This window comes from Gnatocerus cornutus, unplaced genomic scaffold (genome assembly GCF_029298725.1).
Source record: "Gnatocerus cornutus isolate USDA-ARS CGAHR unplaced genomic scaffold, icGnaCorn1.1 Chromosome158, whole genome shotgun sequence".
Classification (NCBI taxonomy): domain Eukaryota; kingdom Metazoa; phylum Arthropoda; class Insecta; order Coleoptera; family Tenebrionidae; genus Gnatocerus; species Gnatocerus cornutus.
This window is the reverse complement of record NW_028275365.1, coordinates 75,614-80,799: the sequence shown is the minus strand read 5'-3', so window position 1 is coordinate 80,799 and position 5,186 is coordinate 75,614. Positions and strand designations below refer to the sequence as shown.

The 5,186-nt window shown below is 45.6% G+C and overlaps 1 non-coding gene across 1 annotated transcript; it reads left to right on the top strand.

Moving 5' to 3' along the window:
• The first annotated feature begins 373 nt into the window (after positions 1-373).
• On the top strand, positions 374-493 carry LOC148166763 (5S ribosomal RNA). Its single transcript, XR_015770946.1, has one exon. It is a non-coding gene; the product is annotated as a 5S ribosomal RNA (ribosomal RNA).
• Positions 494-5,186: the final 4,693 nt, after the last annotated feature.

Below are 5,186 nucleotides of genomic sequence, written 5' to 3'. Positions count from 1 at the left end.
TCATGAATTAACCCCGTCCGTTCGGAGTTTATTCATCTCCGGTCCGTGTCGGCGTTTACTTCAAGTGGGTGCTATTTCCATCTAAGCAAGCAAGTGAGTAAGTAAGTTCTCAAATTTTAAATTACGTTAATCGCAAGTGACTCGTTGAGATCGTCAAACGAACAATTTAATTTAACGCCTCATACGAGTTTTTTTTTTTCGTCATTTTGTCGCAAAAAAAAAACTAAAAAACGACTCGCAAAAAAAAATTTTTTTTTTTTCTTCTTTTAAATCTTGTACATTTTCTGACATGTGTACCATCGAAAAATGTCACATCCAAACGATCGAACAATCACAAAAAATCGTCAACGTACCATCTTGGAAAATTTTACCAGGCAACGACCATACCACGTTGAAAACTACCGGTTCTCGTCCGATCACCGAAGTCAAGCAACGTCGGGCGCGGTCAGTACTTGGATGGGTGACCGCTTGGGAACACCGCGTGCCGTTGTCTCTACTCTTTTCTTTTTTTATTAACATTTCTGATGTCAAACTTTTTTTAAATATATTTTTCACTATTTATATTTTCTCTCATGAACTTATATAGTATGAAGACGAAAATTTTTAATTCGTTCGAGTTGAATTTGTGGTTCTGAAAAGAACCGATTTTTTTTCTTTTTTTTCCAACCAACTTCCAAGCTGCTCGAGGAGGATTTATTTTGAACTGGTGTATTTGGTGACGGCCTTGGTTCCTTCAGAAACGGCGTGCTTCGCCAATTCACCGGGCAAAAGAAGACGCACCGCCGTCTGGATCTCCCTGCTGGTTATGGTCGAACGTTTGTTGTAATGAGCGAGGCGACTGGCTTCAGCAGCTATACGTTCGAAGATGTCGTTCACGAAACTGTTCATGATAGACATAGCCTTGCTGGAGATACCGGTATCGGGATGGACCTGCTTCAACACCTTGTAAATGTAGATGGCGTAACTCTCCTTCCTCCTGCGCTTCTTTTTCTTGTCGCTCTTCGAGATGTTCTTTTGAGCTTTTCCGGCCTTCTTGGCCGCCTTACCGCTGGTCTTGGGTGGCATTCTCTTCTAGTCGTCGAGTTAAAAAAACGTTTAAAAACAGAAAACGAGACAGACACGACGTGCACGTTACGACGAGTATACTCGATCTAAAACGCCGCACACCTAAAATCCCTCTATTTATAACGAGCGAGCGACAAACAGGCGCTCCGCCTTAGTTCGTCGTTCGACCATTGCCCTAACGAGATGGCGCTGTACCGACCATATAAATTTCTAGCCTTCGCCGCGTTCGGCAGAATTCCTGAAGTAAACTCTGACTTGTCCACATCGTGCTCCGCCGATGACGAGCAGAGATCTTCGCCCCCGGCCTCAAAAGCCACCCGCAAGTGCTCCCAAGAGTGCAAAAGCAAAAAGTGTGAGTTCAAGTGTCAGTGGTGCAAGTGCCAGTGCATCAAGTGCCAGTGACATGGACCTCTTCTCCAACTTCGTCCGCCAGTCGACATCACAAGGTGAGTTAATCACGCGCCCTTCCTCGCCCGAAAGGGCACTAACACCCATTCTTTCTGCGACTTCGTCGCAACACGCCCTCTCGCCTCCTCGTGCCAGAGGAAACTCTGTCTCTTCAATCTCCAACGAAAATACCCCTAATGTGGTGTACCATAAGTACACCATCAGAAACATTCCTGCAGACTGGGCTGCACAAAAAAAGTTTTACTGCCTTTTAACGACCACTCTTCTGGTCAAGAACATCAAGCAGCTTGTTGTCAACTGGAACAAGACTGCTCTTCTTGTCACTCTAAACCCTCTCCCAAGCGACTTCCAGAAAAAACTCCAAGTTGCCACGCTAAACCAATCCATCTCAATTGTGGAAACCCACAAAAAAGTCACTGCCAAACCAAACGTTGCCACTTCAAAACCCCACCTCTCTGTCGTAATTCGCGATGTTGACGACGACATCGAATACGACGAAGCACTCAACGCCCTCAAATCACTCAATCTGCCAGTCATCAGAGTCTGGCGGATTCGTTCAATGAAATCCGGCAAGTTCACCAAACTGATGCGTGTCATCACTGACAGCACAGAGACCGTCGACTTCCTCCTCAAGGAAGGCGTCATCATGTTCGGCAAGCGCCATCAGTGCGAGCCGTCCAAAGCCCCCGCCAAACCCGCCCCCCTTCAGTGCTCCAAGTGTTTCCAACTTGGGCACCCTGCCACTGAATGCCCCAACAAAATCGCGTGCCCCAAATGCACAGAGAACCACCCAGCCTTCAAATGCGAATCCAACCACGTAACTTGCCTTCTGTGCAACGGCACCCACCCGGCCTGGTCCCGCCAGTGCCCCAAAATCAAGGACGCAGTCGTCACGTCCGAAACCCCCATTGCCCCAACTCTGATTCTGGAGCCCTCTCCCGAATTTGCAGACCCCGATCCCCAACCCGTGTCTGTACGTCAGACAATCACTTTCGTCACAAAACTTTTGTACGACCTCTTCCCTCACCAGCGTGCAAAGGTCAGCGAGCTCGTCGAGAGCGCCTCCAAATCCGTCCTTAAGACAAAGACCCGCATCAATCACGCGGGCCAGAGAATCTACTTCACTTTCGAGTAGATTCGACAGCCCTAACTCGTCCAACTCTCTTTCCCCATGGCTACCACGGTGGCCGCCCCCGCCGCTCCCGGCGGGGGCCTCCTGTCCCCTCGTGTGAATATCGCCACGGTCAACATTGCAGGAATCAAACGGAAATTGCATGCTCTCCGTAACTTCATCGAAACCGACGCGATCAAAATTTTATCAATTACCGAAACGCGCTCAAATCTCGCGATTAAAGTCAAAAATTTTTCTTGCTATCACAACACGCCCTCAAACATCGCTCACGGAACCGCGCTTTTAGTTTCTACCGACTTTCAGTCAACTCAACATAATTTGCCTCCCAACCTAACTTCTCTCGAACTTGCCGCAGCCGACGTAGTAATTAACAATAAAATCATTACTTTCTTCTCCCTCTATCAGCCCGTCAGGCAAAAACTTCCAACGGAACTATTCGAATACGCGTCCAATCTCCCTCATTCAGTCATTTTCGGCGACTTTAATTCTAGACACGAAGACTTCGGAGACACTGCAACTAACCCAAACGGCAGAATCCTATCCACTCTCATTAGCGAACTCCCAATCTACAGATTAGAAAACCGACTTCCCACTTTTATCTCTCATAGAGGAGCCTCAATTATTGACCATATCATTATTTCGGAATCCTTAATCCACGCGTTCGACAATGAAACAGCAATAGGCACCACGGTAACGTCAGATCACTTTCCCTTAATTGCAAAAATCCTCATCAACGGCCATCAGCCACAACCACCACTTATTCAAATCTTCAATTACAAAAACGCCAATTGGAACCTTTTCCGCGAAGAATTAGACCAGGCCCTACCAGTCATTATCCCAGTAAATTCCCAGGTAGAAATAGACCGACAAATAGATTCATTAACTTCAGCTATCGAGTACTGTAAACTTAAAGTCATTAAGCCCAAAACTATTCCAAAAGACAAATCCCCACTGCCAGACCGTATCCTCAGACTCATTAAAGAAAAACGTAAAATCTACCGCGATTACGTCCGCAGCCGCGACCCCTTTTTGAAAACGCTTATCAATAAATTCAACGCCAAAATCAGACGCGACATTAATTGCTACAAAGAGGAAACTTGGCTCAAAACTTGCGAGTCTCTGGATTATCGGAACGGAAAAGAGTATTGGACAAAATTCAAGACAATTTCTGGCCAACGTTCTCGACCGAACCATAATCTAATTGACGGAGCAAACGTCTACCACTCTTCCCAAGACAAAGCAAATTGCTTCGCGAACCTTCTCGAGGAAATTCACCAAGTTCCAAATGACCCCAACTTTGACAACCACTTTTTCAATTTAATATCAAATAATGCGCAGACCTTACGCGATATTCCACTAGTTGAACCACTTCCCTATCCCCTAAACGATGAGCACTTAACAGACCCGGTCACTGTTTTCGAAGTAAAAACTTTAATTCTAAATTTGAAAAACACTAAAGCTCCAGGACCCGATCAAATCAAACCAATAGTTTTAAAGAACCTTTCAGAATCCGGATTCTTAGCTTTAACTAACATTTTCAACAACTGTTTAAATAACTTGTATTTTCCAACCGCGTGGAAAGCCGCGAATACTATCATGATTCCTAAACCCGGTAAAAACGTCAACGACCCTAAGTCATACAGACCAATTTCACTTCTTAACATCACTGGCAAAATTTTTGAACGAATCTTAACAAACCGATTAAAATTTGTATTAGAGACGCAAAATTTGCTTCCGCCAGAGCAATTCGGCTTCAGATCACACCGCAGTACGCAAAATCCGTTAGTAGAACTTCAAACCGACATCACTCGACACGCCAACCTTGGAGAATGTACCATCGGTGTCTTCCTGGACATCGAACGTGCATTCGACAAAGTCTGGCACGACGGCCTCATTCAAAAATTTCTTAACCTTAGAGTCAATCTTAAATTCACGCGGCTCATCGCCTCCTTCCTAACTAACCGATCCTGCAGGATCAAACTTAACAACTCTTTTTCAAACTCTTTCAACCTCAACGCCGGAGTCCCACAAGGCTCCGTCCTGTCACCATTGTTATACATTGTTTACTGCAGAGATTTTCCCGTTTCAGACCACCTCCGGACCAAGACGAGGATGTTCGCGGACGACACGGCAATCTGGTCCAGTCATCAGAACGCCGTGAAAGCCGCGGAAACACTTCAGAAAGAACTTCACCGCATTGAAAAATGGACAAACGCCTGGAGAGTGAAGCCAAATCCCTCCAAATGCCAAACCATCTGTTTCTCATTTCCCCTTGCACACAAGCATCGCCTCAACTTTCAACGCTACATACGGCTAACTATAAACAATCAATCTATTTCTAAAACTAACTCTGTCACTTATCTAGGAATCACCTTCGCTCAAACATGCACACTACACCAGGACCTGGCAACAACAATGAAAAAAGCACGGAATAGATCAAATCTTTTGTATCTCATTCGCGGCCGACTTCGAGGTTGCAGCCCAGAAACCCTACACTACACTTACAACACATTTATTCGCCCTATCTTCGAGTACAGATCTCTACTTACGCCTCTCTTACTAACCGCTTGCTTTTCAAAAT